At 36.8% G+C, this 16,432-nt stretch overlaps 1 protein-coding gene across 4 annotated transcripts in view; it reads left to right on the forward strand.

Moving 5' to 3' along the window:
• The window catches only part of GALNT1 (polypeptide N-acetylgalactosaminyltransferase 1), a 165,089-nt gene that overhangs the window by 38,146 nt on the left and 110,511 nt on the right, over window positions 1-16,432 (forward strand). For 2 of the 4 annotated variants that reach the window (XM_058277143.2, XM_058277141.2), the window contains exon 2: window positions 10,633-10,687. The exons of the other annotated variants lie outside the window; for them this stretch is intronic. The gene's annotated coding sequence lies outside the window, so the exon portion shown is untranslated. The remainder of the gene's footprint in view (window positions 1-10,632; window positions 10,688-16,432) is intronic. 4 annotated transcript variants of the gene reach the window in all.

A 16,432-nucleotide genomic window follows, 5' to 3' on the forward strand; every position in this document is an offset into this window, starting at 1 on the left:
TACCTGCTGAGTATATTTCTCAGAGACGTAAAGCCTTTGAATTGTACCTTTGCCGGTGGAGCCCTGAAGCGCAGCAGATATGTGGCCAACTCCTACTCTCAGTTCTTTGGCCCTGCCCTGGACAACTAATAAAATGATGTCAAAGGACCAGCCTCATTCCCAAAACAAGGAGTATCTTCAATGGCAAGCAAAAAATTCCATTCCTCTGCCCCATAATATCCAAATCCCTTCTCAGTCAGAAGCAGTCAGAGTGGACATCATCCCAAATCCTTCAAGACTGAAGAATGAACGAAAATGAGGGGGTAGTGTAACCATGGATCAAAGCAGATTTTTTGTTGTTGTAGTGATTATCTTGTGTTAACAGTACCTTGTAACATTGACATAAAAAAATAAATCTTTTAATTAAATTTTAAAAAGTCACTGATGAAAATTCATACCAAACTAAGAATAGAAAGGAAGAGTCATAATCCAACAAAGGACATCTATAAATAACCTATACAACATGCATCATACTTTATTATAGTGAAATATTAAAATCATTCCTTTAAAAATCAGCAACAATGTAAGAATGTCACTTCATCTCTCCAGAGTTTCTTTGTAGATGCCAGCCAGTGCAAGAAGGTAAGAAAAAGTTACAAGACTATAAGGAAGGTACAAAATGCTTCTCTCCTTATAGTAAATATGGATATCCATATAGAAAATGCAAAGGAATCTATGGATAAATTGTTAGGCTTTATAATAGTCTAGCAGGTTGTCAAATATAAGGTTGTTATAGTAAAATCAGTTTTGTTACTCTTAACTAGCAGTATACAATTAAAAAAATGAAGTAAAATTATTTTATAATAGACCCTCAGAAGTACCTGGGAATAAATATGAAAACAGGTAGTAAGATCTTTATATAGAAAGTTATAAAAATGTGTTAAGAGACATAAAGAAGACTTAAATAATTGTGGGGATACCATATTCATGGGTAGAGAGACTGATTTTTTTTGCCTGTATACCAATGGATCTATAATTCATGAATGCCCTTCAGGTGTGCTTTTATTTGTTTTTTTTTTTGTGGAACTTGACAAGTTGAATCTAAACTGTATTTGGAAAAGCAAAGGACAGGAATACCCAAGAAACTCAAGTGTTCCTGAAGAACACTTGCCCTACCAGATTTTTAGATTTAATGTAAAACTTTAAAAATGGAGTAGTATTAGCGCAAGGATAGACAAACAGATAATTGAAGGGAATCAAGGCAACAAACAGAACTGAACATACTTTGAAACTTGATGAGATGGTGTCACAAATCAAATAAGGAATATAATACTCTTTAATCTTGGGATTATTATATAGCTACCTAGAAAAAAATAAAATTGGTTTAATGTCATGCTGTATTAAAAATATCAATCCCACATGGAGTAAAACCTTAAATGTGAAAGATTAAACTTAATCCTTTAGAATAAAATATTAGAAAGTTATTTTATGACCATAGGCTAGGATGGTTTTCTTAACTAGATGCCAGAAAGCACAGTTATTGAAGGAAAGGTTAATACATTTGGCTATACTAGAGTTAAGACCTTTTTTAAAAAAAATTATGTATCCCAGAGGTTGTAGTCACAAGATTTTTTCCATCACAATAATAATATATGTAGGCAAATATGCATACATATGTCAATATGAAAAAGATAAATGGGCAAAAGGAAGGACTATTTCACAGAAGAAAAATGATGGCCAATAAAATTTGTCATCAGGGAAATGCAAATTAATGATTCATTGACAAAAATGTAAAAATTGGGCAGTATCAGGTTACCACTGCACTATTCTGTGGCAGTCTGCAAAATTTCCTTTTTTTTTTTTTCCTATCTGGTTTCTTCATCGTCTTTTTTGGTGCGTCACTTTGCCATGCCGGGAGTAAGTCTGGAATGCCTTTTCTCTCTCTCTCTCCTTTCTTTTCTTTCTTTCTTACCAGAAGGTCCTGGAGATGGAACCTGGATCCTACATATGGTAAAACAGGAGCTCAATTGCTTGAGCCACAGCTGCTTCCTGCAAAATTTATGTAAAGGACTACATATAAGTATTTTAGGCTTTGCAGATCTTATAGTCTGTTACAATTACTAAGCTTTGCTTTTTAGCTTGAAAGTAGCATAAACCTTATATAAATGAATGGATCTTCCTATCAGATTTTATTTACAAAAATAGTAGTTTGTTGAAACCTGTTCTATGGCACTAAAAATAATGAAGTGTTAATATGTCAGCATGGATGAGTTTTCAAAACATAATGTTGAATTTAAAAGGTTACAAAAGAATACATTCAGTATGATTCCATTTATTTAAATTTCAGAGGTAGATATTAGAAAGGGTACAAATTTATGGGTTTTATCCTGGTTACTGAGACTTGACTAATTTTGAATTCTGGCTTTGACACTTATAGTCTTTGTGACTTTGTCCAAATTACCTTTTAAATGTGTTAGTTTTCTTATCTGTAGAATGGGGACCATAATAGTACCTTAGCTTATTGGGCTGTTGGGAGAGTTATATTATATAATGCCTCTAAAAGTGCTTGGCTCAGTAGTCGTTATTTTGCTTTCCTTGTCCTTTTAGCAAGTTTCAAACTTACATCCCTATTAAAAGAAAGGATAACCTTTACTGCTTTGGGAACTCTGGGCAGTTTTTATCTGGCCTTGCGCTGCATATGGCTAATGTGACTAGTACTAAGGCTTGATATGTCCTCACTTAAAGTCTTGGATAATATTTAAGAGTTTTGTTTTTTTTTTAATTTTTTTATGTAGCACAGCTTGTGAGACTCTTTGGTGTTTTAGTGTCATGTTTGAATCACCAGACTAACTGTGGCTTGTTAAATCCTTGGCAAAAACAAACAGCTTCTAGAACCACTTGACCTTTGTAGAATTTATCGTTATAGATGACTCCTTTCCCAGAAATGTGCCCTCCTCTTGATTATGATGCCATTCTCCAGATTCCTCTCTGACCTCTCAGACATTTCAGTTCTCTAAATGTTGGTCTCCCTGTCCCTAAACTTCTGACACTTCTTCCTTAACTGAAAAATGAAGTAAAACCCTTCCTCAAAGGTTGTTGTTGGAATAAAATTATCTAGTGCATAATCCCTGATAGATTCTGATTCAGTAGAGTGGCGTAAGATCTGGCATGAAAACAAAATTTTTGAGTAGTTGCTCTCCCATTTGAATGGCAGTAATATATGAATGTAGTACATATGGCACATTGCAGGCATTCAGACAGCTCTCCCTCCATCATCTTTTGTCTATGGCCCTGTTTTCATACTCTTCTATCAGAACACCTAGATGAACTGTCTTTCTAAGGTCAGTGTAGGAGATTGAATCACATCCCCCACAAAAGGCACATTCAGGTCCCAACTCGTGGTCCTATGGGTATGAACCTATTTGTAAATAGGATTTTAAAAAATGTTCTAAGTTAAGGTGTGCCCAAACTGAATGGACCTTAATCCAGTTGTGGCCCAAGTCCTTATATGCTGAAGAAATTGATACGGAAGAAGAAGCCATGAGCTGGAAGTCAAGGGAAGCCAGAGAGAAAGGAGAAGATACTGCCATCTGCATTGCCATGTGATAAAACAGCTAAGGAACCTCAAAGATTGCTGGGCAGCCAGAAGAAGAAACCAACCTCGGGAGGAGCCAAGCCTTCTAGCCTGTGAAATCATGAGCCAGTACATTCCTCTTGTTCTGCCAGCCCATTGTGTGTATTTATTTTAGCAGCTAAGAAACTTAACTCATCTTTGTTTTCCCTGGTTCTGGCAAAAATGCTTGGCATATAGCAAATAGATGCTAATTAAATTTGAGTGAACGTATGTATACATGCCTTTGGTTTTGTTCACCAAACACCAATGTTTGCAATATTTAGCCTACCACAGTAGGATGTTAAATCCACTTGTAATTCTAATTTAGCTTTCAAGTCTCTGAAACACATTTAAAAGTGATTCCTTTTTCTTAACTTTGTATTTTAAAAAATTCTAACCTATATAAAAGTAGAAGGAATAGTTACATGGACCCCCTTTAATCTGTGTCATATTCTCCAGATTCAACCAAGATTTTGTCATACTTGGCTTTACCTCTCAATCTGCCTCTTTCTCCCCTACCCCCCATTGCCCATTATTTTAAAGCCATATGAGACATCATGACATTTTACCTCTAACATTCTTCAGTATGAATATTTTGAAAATGAGGAAATTTTTCTGTATAACCACAGTGCCATTTTCATTCCTAGTAAAACTAACAATGATTTCTTAGTATCATCTAATACTCAGTTGATATTCACATTTACTCATTGGTCTCTAAAGTATGTTTTTGAGTTGGTTTTTAGTCTCAGAAATGAATTCCACACATTACAGTTGGTTGTTATGAAAAAGCTATTCTCACAGAGAAATAAAGCAACAACTAGTTTTTAGTCCACTTCCTTTTCCTCCTTTTCTTTTTATAACTTTCTCTCAGTTTACAATTCTTTATAAAGAAACGATAAACTTTGCTTTATCTGTCTACTTTATTATTATTATTTTTTAGATTTATCCCTTCCCTCCCCAGATGATTCTCTTGTCTCTCTGCTTATTTTTTGCTCGCCTTCTCCAGGAGCCACTGGGAACAAAAGCTGGAACCTCCTACATGGGAGGCGAGTGCCCAACAGCCTGAGCCACATCCACTCCCCTGCTTTATCTGTTAAATGTTTCACATCTCCTGATAGACTTCCTTTTGTTTTAGTTTTAGTTTTTGTTTCTGGAATCAGGCACTTAGCATATATAGGGCAGTATTCCAGTTAACAGCATGGCAAATTGCAAAACTAAAGTTATAGTTAAATTTTACTGTTCTGTGTTCTCTTTAGTGCATTTAAGTAGCTGCAGGTAGTAGTATTTTTTAGGCATATTTTGTAAGCTGTAACATTATTTTGTATTCATTAAAAAGTAGGTCCTTTGTTTTAAACATTTTATAGTTACCCTTGAATTTGTAGTTTTGGAAACAAAGATAAAACTAGGCTGTAACAATGTGTACATTTGGAAAAGACTGCTCATGAATGAACCTAGTTCTTAAATTCTCTGCAGCTGAAATGGAGAATTGCCATCTGCAAAAAGTTTCTTTTAGTTATATTTTTATGGTAATAAGGACAAACATGTGCAATTGTTTAGTATGTTTAATCAGGAAAAGAAAGATAATCCAAGTGTTTAGAGGTTTTAGCAGAATACAATTTTGAGAATTAGATGGAATTTAAAAAAAATTCTAAATGGAATTTAAAGGGAATAGATGTGGCTTAAGTGGTCAAGCTCCTGCTTCCCACATGGAGGTCCTGGGTTCAGTTTCTGGTGCCTCCTGAAAAAACAAATGGCCAAAAAACAACACAGGGAAGTCCACGTGGCTCAATGTTTGAGCGCTGGCTTCCCACACCTGAGGTCCCAGGTTCAATCCCCTATCCCTGGTACCTCAAAAAATAATGCGGAAAAAATGTTTTCAGCCATTGATATGAATTATTGCTCCAGGAACTTTTTCAATAGTTACTTGTTAACTTTCTATTATATTGTTAAATAAATAACAGCTTAATTACAGGTTATTTTTATTTATTTTTTGGTTCTGAGAGCAGAAGCAAATATTATCTATCTGCCTCCCGAAGAAGTGAATAAAACATCCCCAGAAAAGGCACTTTAGATGCTATCTCCTAGCACAGATCTTAACTAGTATCAGTGCCAGACCAATCTGAGACTACAGGAAAGCAGCCCTGGGGGGAGTGAGGCAGAAAATAGCTATTCACAGAAACAAAAGGCTGGGGTCTAGAAAGTTGAGTAAAATCAGGAGAGAACACAGAACAGTCATTATATTTATAAGTTAAGAAGTTAAATAGTATTAAGGAGAAAATAAATAAGAAAAAACCTGATGTACCAAATTGTGACTAATTAAGGAAAAGAAATGAAGGGCATGTGTGTTTTGCAGTTTGTGGTACTGGTGATAAACCTGTGAAATAGAATTCATATCTAACTAGAGCACTATCTTTCTGTAACATGCTAAATGAACAGTATTCTGTTTCATTTTGTTTTGTTTTTCCACATGGTAACTCAAACATTTCAGGCCATCATTTGGGCCAAAATCTACCCTCCCCCAAACTTCAATTTTTAATTGATGTATTGTACAGATTTTAAGACTTTTTAGATCCTGAAAGGTCATTTATGTTTAATACCCAAGTAACATCATACAGTGTTATTAAGTGAAGAAGTTCTCCAACTTGGTCCAGACAAGGACCACAGGACTTTCATGTTTGCAATTTTGAAAGACAAAGTTCTGAGGGTACTGTCTTTTGATAATTTTTTTTTTTCTCTCCTCCTAGATGATCTATCTGTGGAGGAGGAAAAGTATGTCTCTGGGGAATGCATGGAGAAGGAAAATAGGGAAAAGGGAGGCACAACTAGAGATTTCCATTTAGTCTGCAAATTGTTTTTTGTCTTCCTCATGCCTAGCCCAAAGCCAGGAGGCTGTGGGATCTTACAGTCTTGTTTGTTATCCACACTGGCAAAGGCAGTAATGGTGGCAATAGTATAGTAACTAGTAACTGTCCTCTCACTATGTGGCTGGCAAGTTTCTAGTGAATTCTTTATCCACTCTGGTTGGCCATTTTATCAGGTATACATGTTGCCTTTGCATTTTGGTTTGATTTTTGGAGCAGCGATTGTCTGCAGGTGACTTTTGAGAATTCTGTTTGAAGTCTGAGAAATAAAAGATATATATATATATTTTTTTTTTTTTAATATATATTTTTTGCAGAAATTGTGAACTTACAGAACAACCATGCATATAGTGTAGCATTCCCATACAACACCCTTTAATCAACACACCACACTGTTGGAACATTTGTTACAGATTGCATGATAATATCAGATTATTACCACCAACCATGGTCCATAATGTATATTTGCACACTTTTTTCAAACCCCCCATTATCAACACAGTACATCTTTGGAATAGATACAAGAATATCACAGTATTGCTGTTAACCACTGTCCATAGGTCACACCAATTGTATTTTTACCATGCTTCTCCACATTCCCACTACCCTGAAATAGTGATGTACATCTGCTGTAGCTCACAGAAGGACAGTCTTGTATCTGTACCATCAACCACAATTCTCATCGACCTCTGAGTTCACTGTGTTATTCAGTCCCTAGATTATTCTCTAGCTTTAAAAGATACTTTTTACTAGGAAAAATTTTTTTGAGACATGGAAAAGTGCAGAAGATAAAATAAGGAATAATTACCCACTTTTATGCCATATCTTAAAGTTTTGTCCTGTTTGCATCTCTGTTAGAAGGAGGAGTTGAGGGCCAAAGGACCCATATCCTGTGGAGATTGTACGACTGCAAGAGGAAGAAGGGATTTCCTTCTTTCTGCGTGTGGTTCCTGTGAGCATCACCCAAGTAACACTTCTTCACCCTGGCAATGGCAAGGCCTTCCATAATGGCAGCTGAATCTAATTTGCAATTTTTCTAACACTTGTAAAACCAGCCTCATCACACGCCCCTTAGATCAGAGAAACCAGCACCAACCAATCCATGCCCCCTTCTCAGAAGTCTATGTCCCAGGCCCATCGGGCCCCTTTCCAAGCTCAGACACCCCAGCCGGCCAAGTTGTGTCCCATCTTTATGGTTCTGAGTTTCAGCTCTGTGGGGCCCAGCCTCTAAGTTTCCAAGTCTTAGCAATTCTAAACTTGTCCTTTTGTTCCTCCGGGTCTAGGGGAAATTGCCATTTCCTCTGATTCCTTAGAGAATTCTCATTTTACTAACTTTTTTTTTACCTAGTGACCAATTTTTGTGTGTGTGTGTGTTAAATCTTCTCTGTTCATGTAAATGGAGTGCTTTCTTTCAACTGGCTGAACCTTTGTCCCAGGAAGCAGATTTTTAAAATATGGACATGTGGAATTGTTTTGGTTTTGTGTTTGGGGTTCACTTAAGTGCTGAGCTCCTTGGGAAGTCAGCCAAAGGGGTGCTGATGCAAAATACCAGAAATTGGTTGGTTTTTATAAAGGATATTTATTTGGGGTAGGAGCTTACAGATACCAGGCCATAAAGCATAAGTTACTTCCCTCACCAAAGTCTATTTGGAGCAAGATGGCTACCAACATCTGCAAGGCTTCAGGCTTCCTGGGTTCCTATGTTCCTGGGGCTTGCTTTTCTCTGGTTCAGGGTTCCTTCTTCCTGGTGCTGGCTTCTCTTTTCTCTGCGTGCTGACTTCCCGGGGCTCCAACTTAAGTCGTCAGCATCAAACTCCAAAATCAAATCTCCAACATCAGAAACCCTCAAATCTGTTCTTTGCCAGGCCTTTTATCTCTGCCCAAATAAATGCCCTAATCGTAACTCAGTCATGCCCAGGTACAGATCCAATTACAAGCATAATCCAATATCTATTTTGGGAATTCATAACCATATCAAAGTGCTACGGGAAGCTACTATTGGAAAATGGTAGGCTGGTAATCCATAGCATGCAGTGGTATCTTATGTAATCAATTTATCACCTATGGTTGGCTGAGAGGAAATGCAAACTGGATCGAGTGGCTTGGCGACCCAAGTGGCTGCTACACTTGATTATGGCAGTAATAAGGACTGTAAGAACTATATTGTTATTTTATTGTTTTCTAATTTGTTTCATTCTGGAATCTATAAGATTTTAATCCTTTTTTTTTCTTTTGAGTATTCAAGTGCGAAATTTATTATTAATGAAGTCCATGTTGAAGAATATATCTTAAAGTAAGAGTGAAAATGATCTTGCTAATTCCCAACTGATGTCTAGACCTTGATATTGCCCAACCCATAAAGTTGCATTTGCAGCTCAGACCTCTGACTTAGATCACTACCTCTCATGGTATAGGTGGGGAAGGAAAAGAGAGAGTCTAAATCCCCAGTGCTTGGAGTCCTTTTCAAAACCACTTCCCAGGGAGCACATGTAGCTCAGTGGTTGCTTGCCATCTGCAAGGTCCTGGGATCAGTCCCTGGTACCTCCAAAAAAAAAGCCACTCCCCAGTTTTCCACTGCTAGTAGTGGTAATGTATTTCTGTATTTTCTCCTGTCTGAGTTCATAGTTGGGGGAAAGATGCATATATTCTGAAACTCCAACACAGTATTCTGTAGTAATGATTTCACATTTGTATTAGAGAGAAAAAGGTAAAAATTTGAGAATGAATGACTTCCTTTAATCATTGCCCTTCAAACTCTTTAGCATAATAGTCAAGATTTCCCTTGTTCTAAACATACCCCTTCAACAGTTTTTCCCAATTTACCTCCTGTTTCCAAGATAGTCCTTGCATCCCTATTTTAGTTCCCATTGTTTTGTCCATTTGAAATTTTTTTTCCCTTATTGACCAATTCCTCAGTTGTTCTTCCTACTTGTTTCTCTCTATTGTGCATGGCGGCCCCTTACAGGTTTTAGTACCTTTTGCAAAGATGTCAAAGCATTTGTAAATTTGTAGTACCATGCAAACTTACCTTGTTATCTCTCTCACACTAAATTGTGAGCTTGTTGAGGACTGGGACTGAGCCTTTTTCATGTTCTGTGTTTCAGACCACTTAGTTTAGTGTCTTTTGCACAAATTTAACATTCATTAAAGTTTTAGTGAAATAAATGCATGTAGTTCTGAGGTAGATTAAATAATGCTGTGGGTATGTTGTATACCAAATTCCAGTTTTTAGCTATTAAACTTATATTGAAATTCTACTGCTATACAGTCTTCACTGGAAGGGCAGAGTTCTTTATTTGGATCATCCACTGATTCACACCTTTTTACTTTGCAGGCTACATCCCTGTTTAAATCAATAATTATAGGTTGCAGAGTGGTGTACTGGGATGTTTTTGACTGTAGTAATAGAATACCCTGTTAAAAAAAATGAAGTTTTATCATCTCATAACAAGATGTCAGGGCATAGAAGGTTTGGGGGTTGGTCTATTCCACAGTTCTGTGATAATGTCAGGGTCATGTGCTTTCCATGTTTTCATTTTGCTGTCCTTAGCATGTTGATGATAGCTTCTCTCATGGCCACAAGATGGCTATAGTATTTCTAGATATTCTTTACAAACAATATCTAAAGGCAGAAAATTATAGCTTCTTCTTGAGCATCTCTGTGAGGGAGTATAACTTTCCTAAATGCCTTCCAACAGACTTCTCTTCAGGTCTCATTGATCAGAATTTGGCCCCTTGCAAGACCAATCAGGAATAGGTAGACTAGCAGAGAATGATCTCGTGAATTCAGTTGTGGTTCTAATGCAGTGAAAAAAACATGGGCAGTGGGAGTAGGATAAGCAACAATGTTTGGCAGAGGTTTCTTTGGCCTTCCTATCTGGGAAGTTAATACCCTCATATTTCTAAGAAGAAATATAATTTTATAGTATTTCCACTCAGCTTGGTATTGGATCTCAGTCATACTGTATTCATTGACTCATTCATGTGATAAACATTATCTGGACACCTATTTTGTTTCAGGTACAGTACTTAGCATTGGGAAAGTAGATAAATAAGACCTCATTCTTGCCCTCAGGTGGCATTTGGCTTACAGTGCATTAGAGCAGGGTGGCTGAAGTTAGAAGGGAGGATAGAGATATTCCATAATCAACTGATTTTAGGAAATTTATTTCTCAACAGGAGATGTGGGACATATGGATTTGGGATATGAATTCATTTGAAAAACCACTTTGGGGTAAGTTGATAGTTGGGGGTGAATGACTTCAGGGTTGCATTTATTTCTCTTTATCTTAAAGGTTAATCTTACAGCTCTGTGTGTTTGGAATCTTAGGTTAATTGGACCTTATGCCTCAGATACACATAAGAGAATGACTTGCACAACTGCTTTGGGATTTGGGCAGTAAGTTTCACAAAATGCATTCATTGCACCAAAAGTCATCTGAAATAAAGGAATTCCTGTATTTCCCTGAAAAGAAAAGAAAAAAAAAAAGGATGACTTACTAAAAATCTAGTGTGACAATTTGAGAAATGTAACCATCAAGCATAGCCCTAGTACCACTTAATTAGTATATTCACTTCTCAATAGGAAGGTTAATGTGAAACTAAATAAAGACCAGGTTCAGAAATAGATATTTTTTAACCTGCTTGAGTGTACCCAATGATCCTGTCATGCAGTCTGGAAATCACTCACAGAGCCAGTGTTGTAAATACAGGGTCAGAGCTTGTCTCTGAGCTTCTCTTTGTTGTACTCCAAATGGCCATTTGAATTCTCTGCACCAGCACACATACAAAAGTTCTTGATGATTTGTTGCATCTAAGAAAGTGCCTACAGAAATACCATTTAATATGTGCTATGATGTATGAGTGTTTTGTCCATTACCTCATTTAATTCAGTGCAGTGGGTCTATAAGGTGGGCATTGTTTATCTCACTTAAAGGAATAAAGAGGCCCAGATTTATACAGATAAAATAACATTGCTAGTATTACCTAATTAGTAAGTATTAGAACTGAAATTTGAACTTAAGCCTTTGGCTTAATAGGCAATAACTTCTGTTTTAATATGCTTATTGTGTTGGGGTTCCCCATGACCATTCCCAAGTTCAGTGATTGGCTAGGAGGGCACAACATATAGTCATACAGCTAAAGTTTATTATACCAGAAGGTTACAAAGCAAAGTCAGCAAAGGGAAAACATACATGGGTAAAATTTGGAGGAAACTGGTTGCAAGCTTCCAAGAGTTCTCTCTCTATGGAGTCACATATGATGTATGATGTGCTTAGTTTTTCCAGCAACAAATTGTGACAACATATGTGAAATGTTGTCTAGTAGGGAGGCTCATTAGAAGATTCACTACCCAAGGCTTTTTTGGGGGCTGGTCACATTTGTCTAGCATAGACCAAAATTCTAGACTACCAGAAGGAAAACAGGTATTTAGTATAAACTATATTATTTCACAGATCTGGGCCCAATGAGACATGCTTATCACTTAGGGTAAATTTTTTATCACTGTAGGAAACTTCATCATTTAAGTTCCCAGATGCTATCCAAAGGGCGTCTTGGAAGCAGACCTTCCTTAAGGATAGCAGTCTCAAAGCGGCTATGTTAAATATTTATTGCATAATGATTTATTTCTTTAAGGAGATTCTGACAAATAAGGAGAAAAATGTTATGACAAAACAAATTCTTTTATTTTTTTAAGGAGGCACCAGGGATTGAACCAGGACCTCGTACATGGGAAACAGGTGCTCAACCACTGAGCTATATCCGCTCTCCAATGAGAGTTGGATTTTTCATTTGTTTGTTATTATTTTTAGGAGGTACTGGAGATTGAACCCAGGACCTCATACATGGGAGTTCAATCACAGTCAATCACTTGAGCTACATCCTCTCCCAACGAAATTCTTTCAACTGTATCTGTTTTGAGGGTCCCATAACCACCCTCCAGTGATTTGCTGAAAAGACTCACATGTCTCAATATAAAGTTGTAATATTTATAGTAATATAAAGTTTATTAACTACAGCAAAGGATAAACTATAGGAACATCAGGGAAAAGATACATACTGGCAGAATCTAAAGAGGTCAGACTTGGCTTCCAAGTCCTCCCTTTGTGAGGATCATGCAGATATGCTTTTCTTTCCCATTGCAAATCCTAGAAACATGTGCAAGATATGTCTCCCCAGGGAATCCCACTTGCATGCAACAGCCTAGAGTTCTTGTAGGAAACTGGTCACGTAGGCACATTCCTGCCTTAAGACCAGCCCTGGTAACTGAGTCTTGGGGCCTTAGACCAGATATCAGGTGTACATCATAAATCTTGCTGTTTACTTTAAACAATGCTGACAGCCTGGTACATTTTGACCCACTGTCTCAGACAGACAGAACAACATTATTAATCAGTGACTTAATGCGAGCATTCCAGGAGTTTAGTTCCCAGAGTTTGGCCAGTAGTCCTTGCCATGGCTCCAGGCATCCCCAGAAAGTAGCAAGAACTGAGTAAACGAGACCTACTGTGTTAATTCTTTTCCACTCAGTATCCTACAGGAAATACTTTTGCATTTACAGAATGCAATATTTGATGCTAGATATATTCTTTAGAATATTGTGGTCTGACTTAGAAAAAATAATTGATAGTAGAAATAGTTCATAAATTTCACTTTTCACATGGGAAATTTGTAGATTCCTTTCTTTGAGAGATTTATATAATGGTAAATTTTGGATTTCCCACTTTAGTCCACAACTTGAACCAATTAAGCCAAGATATTACAAAATTAACCTTCATTTTATGAGGGCCTTCCTTGTTGAGAGTCTTTTAAAACAGGGTGGGATCCCTTTGTTATGGAATTCGTGGATTCACAGGAATATCAGTTTTGCAGAAAGAAAATAACCTATGGTTTAAATATTGCCCAATTCTAAGATTTGGAAACAATTTTTACTACTTCATTTATTGTTACTTGAGACCTTTATGCTGTGTGAAAAAGAAAGTCAAAGTAGATGAAAAAGTTGTGCTTGAAAATGGGAAGTTCTGAGTTAAAGTTAGTGGGTTTCCTTATTTTTCCTTATTCAGAACCTCACAGAGTTTTTAGTGTGTTAATGTGTAATATGAATCTCCAGGGGCAAATAGAGTATGTCACATTTCCCTATCTTAATTAAGCATGGAATCTCTTTAGTGAGGAGTCTCTCTCAGGTATAGACTCTACAGGTACAGTGTTCTTTAGAACAAAACACAAGAACATGGGGAATTAGTGTCTTAAGGACAGTGGGACACTATTAAAGGATTTTAGGTAAAGGAGGGAAAGAAATAAAACAACTGTAGGGAAAAAAACTTATTTTAAACTAAATTTTGGTGCAGAAAAGTTAGCGTCTTACATAGCTTTCTGATAAAACCTATTAGAAACTTCCCTATCTGATGTCTTTTTTCTGCTAAGTTTCCTGAGTTGATGCTTCTCTTTGGAAATGTGAATGGCATGTCCCAGACTGGTATTTAAAGTGTGATTAGGTGATAACAGCTTCCATGGAGTGGCTCATTTCCTTCATGGTTGTTCGAGCCACAATCTCCGACACAGTACCTGATCTGGTATCAAGAACTTAGTTGGCCAAAGCTAAATAAATATCCAGAAAGCATGAATAAGTTTGTGGCTCTATAATACTAAAATGTTTTTTAAAAAATAACAATATAACAAAAGTTAGATGCTATACATTTATTTTAGTGATGTGCCATTTTGGAAAACATTTTGGAATTTTTATTTTAGACATCTCTTGTGTTTAACTTCTCATTACCAACTTCTTTATATGACCTCTGATTTTTTTTTGTTTCTCAGAAGAGTTTAATTATTCAACCATAGACATTTAAACACTATACTAGATTTTTTTTTTTTTTGGCAGTAAATGGAATATATTTTAATGAACTAAATGATCAATCACAATTACTACATTATTTTTTTGCATTATGAAAACAAAGCCTACCCTTTAATATCATAAATAAAACCAGGATACCCATTATTACCTCTTCTGGTGAATTTTGTACTAAAGTCTTAAATTTTCTGTATTTAAAAATTAATAGGGAGCAGATGTGGCTCAAGCAGATGGGCGCCTGCCACCTACCTGGAAGGTTACACATTCGGTTGCTAGTGCCTCCTAAAGAAGACAGACAAACAATGAGAAGACAATGGGCAGACCCATGAGCAAAAACAATGAGCAGACAGTGAGAAAAAAGATAACGAGCAAAAAAAAACCAAAACTGCGCAGGGAGCAGATGTGTCTCAAGCAGTTGTGTGCCCGTTAACATGGGAGGTCACAGGTTCAATTCCCTGTACCTCCTAAAGAAAAAAAAAAACATAGCAGACAACCAGCAGACAATGAGCAAAGACACTGAGCAAAAAACAAAAAGCAGACAAGGAGCACAAAAAAACAATGAGCAAAACAGTGAGCAAACAGATGAGGGAGCCATCTCAGGGAGTGGGATCAATAAAGAAGAAACAGTTGCATATTTGTAAATCAGCAACAAACAAAAGTGTAATTTTTGAAAGTTACTGTTTCAGGTAGAAAAAAGAATCTGAAGTATCTACCAAATATTTTGTAACAAAATTTGTTAGACTTTTCAAGGAGAAAATTCTAAGATTTTATTGAAAGCTAAGAAGGCATAAAAAATGGAAAGAGAACATTTTCCTGGACTTGAAGACTCATTATTGTAAAGATAGTAATTTTCTCCAATTATTTATAGGTTTATTAAAGTCCTAATCAGAATTCAAGCATTGTTGGAAGTGTTTCTTGTTTTGCTAAAACCTGAAATTTTTAAGGAAGGCCAGAAGGTCAGGAGCAGCCAAGCCACTCCTGAAGTAGTAGTAAAAGGTGAGAAGACTTGCTTTACCAGGTATCAAAAATTATTAAAAAGCCATAATTATTAAGACAGCAGGGTGGTATTGGTATAGGGATGGATAAACAAGCCAATGGAATAGAACATAAAACCCTGGGAACCTGATTTATGATAAAGTTGGGATTGCATACCTTTAGGAAAATGATGAACTTTTCATAAATAGTTCTGGGTCAGTGAAAATGACCTTGAATTCCTACTTAAATGTGAAAAGCAAAACTTTAAAAAATTTTAGACATTAAAACACAATTTTTAATAACCACTGGGTAGAGGAGAATTCCTTAAGACAGAAAATATGAGCCATAAAAGATACCTTTTATTAAGACAAACTATATAAACTGGGAGAAAGAAGATACTAGCAGTATATATAACTAACATATAGTTAGACTCTGGACTTTATAAAGATCTTGAAAAACCATAGCAAAACAAAATAAAAAACAAAACCCATCCAATAAAAATTTGGATCAACATAAATAGAGGAGAAAATGGAATGGCCAAGTATTGTCAGACATGGTGGTGAAATAAAAATTAAAACTACATTAAGATACCAATTACACAACCATCAGATTGGCAAAAATAAAAAAGCCTGGCCCCAATGTTGCAAAGGTATAACATATCCAGAGCTCTTATATATTTCTTTCTATATTGTGACAGTCATCTGGGTAAATAAACAAATTGGTGATATCTAGACAAATTGAAAATATGCAGACTCTTTGACTTAACACCCTTAAGAATCATGAGAATTCAGAATTAAGGGCGGCGGACTTGGCCCAGTGGTTAGGGCGTCTGCCTACCACATTGGAGGTCCACAGTTCAAACCCCGGGCCTCCTTGACCCGTGTGGAGCTGGTCCATGCGCACGCAGTGCTGATGTGTGCAAGGAGTGCCCTGCCACGTAGGGGTGTCCCCTGCGTAGGGGAGCCCCACGCGCAAGGAGTGTGCCCCGTAAGGAGAGCTGCCCAGCATGAAAGAAAGTGCAGCCTGCCCAGGAATGATGCCGCACACACGGAGAACTGACACAACAGATGACGCAACAAAAAGAAACACAGATTCCCGTGCCACTGACAACAGCAGAAGCGGACAAAGAAGACACAGAGAACAGACAACCGG

The sequence above is a fragment of the Dasypus novemcinctus genome, chromosome 16, assembly GCF_030445035.2.
Source record: "Dasypus novemcinctus isolate mDasNov1 chromosome 16, mDasNov1.1.hap2, whole genome shotgun sequence".
NCBI classification, from domain to species: Eukaryota; Metazoa; Chordata; class Mammalia; order Cingulata; family Dasypodidae; genus Dasypus; species Dasypus novemcinctus.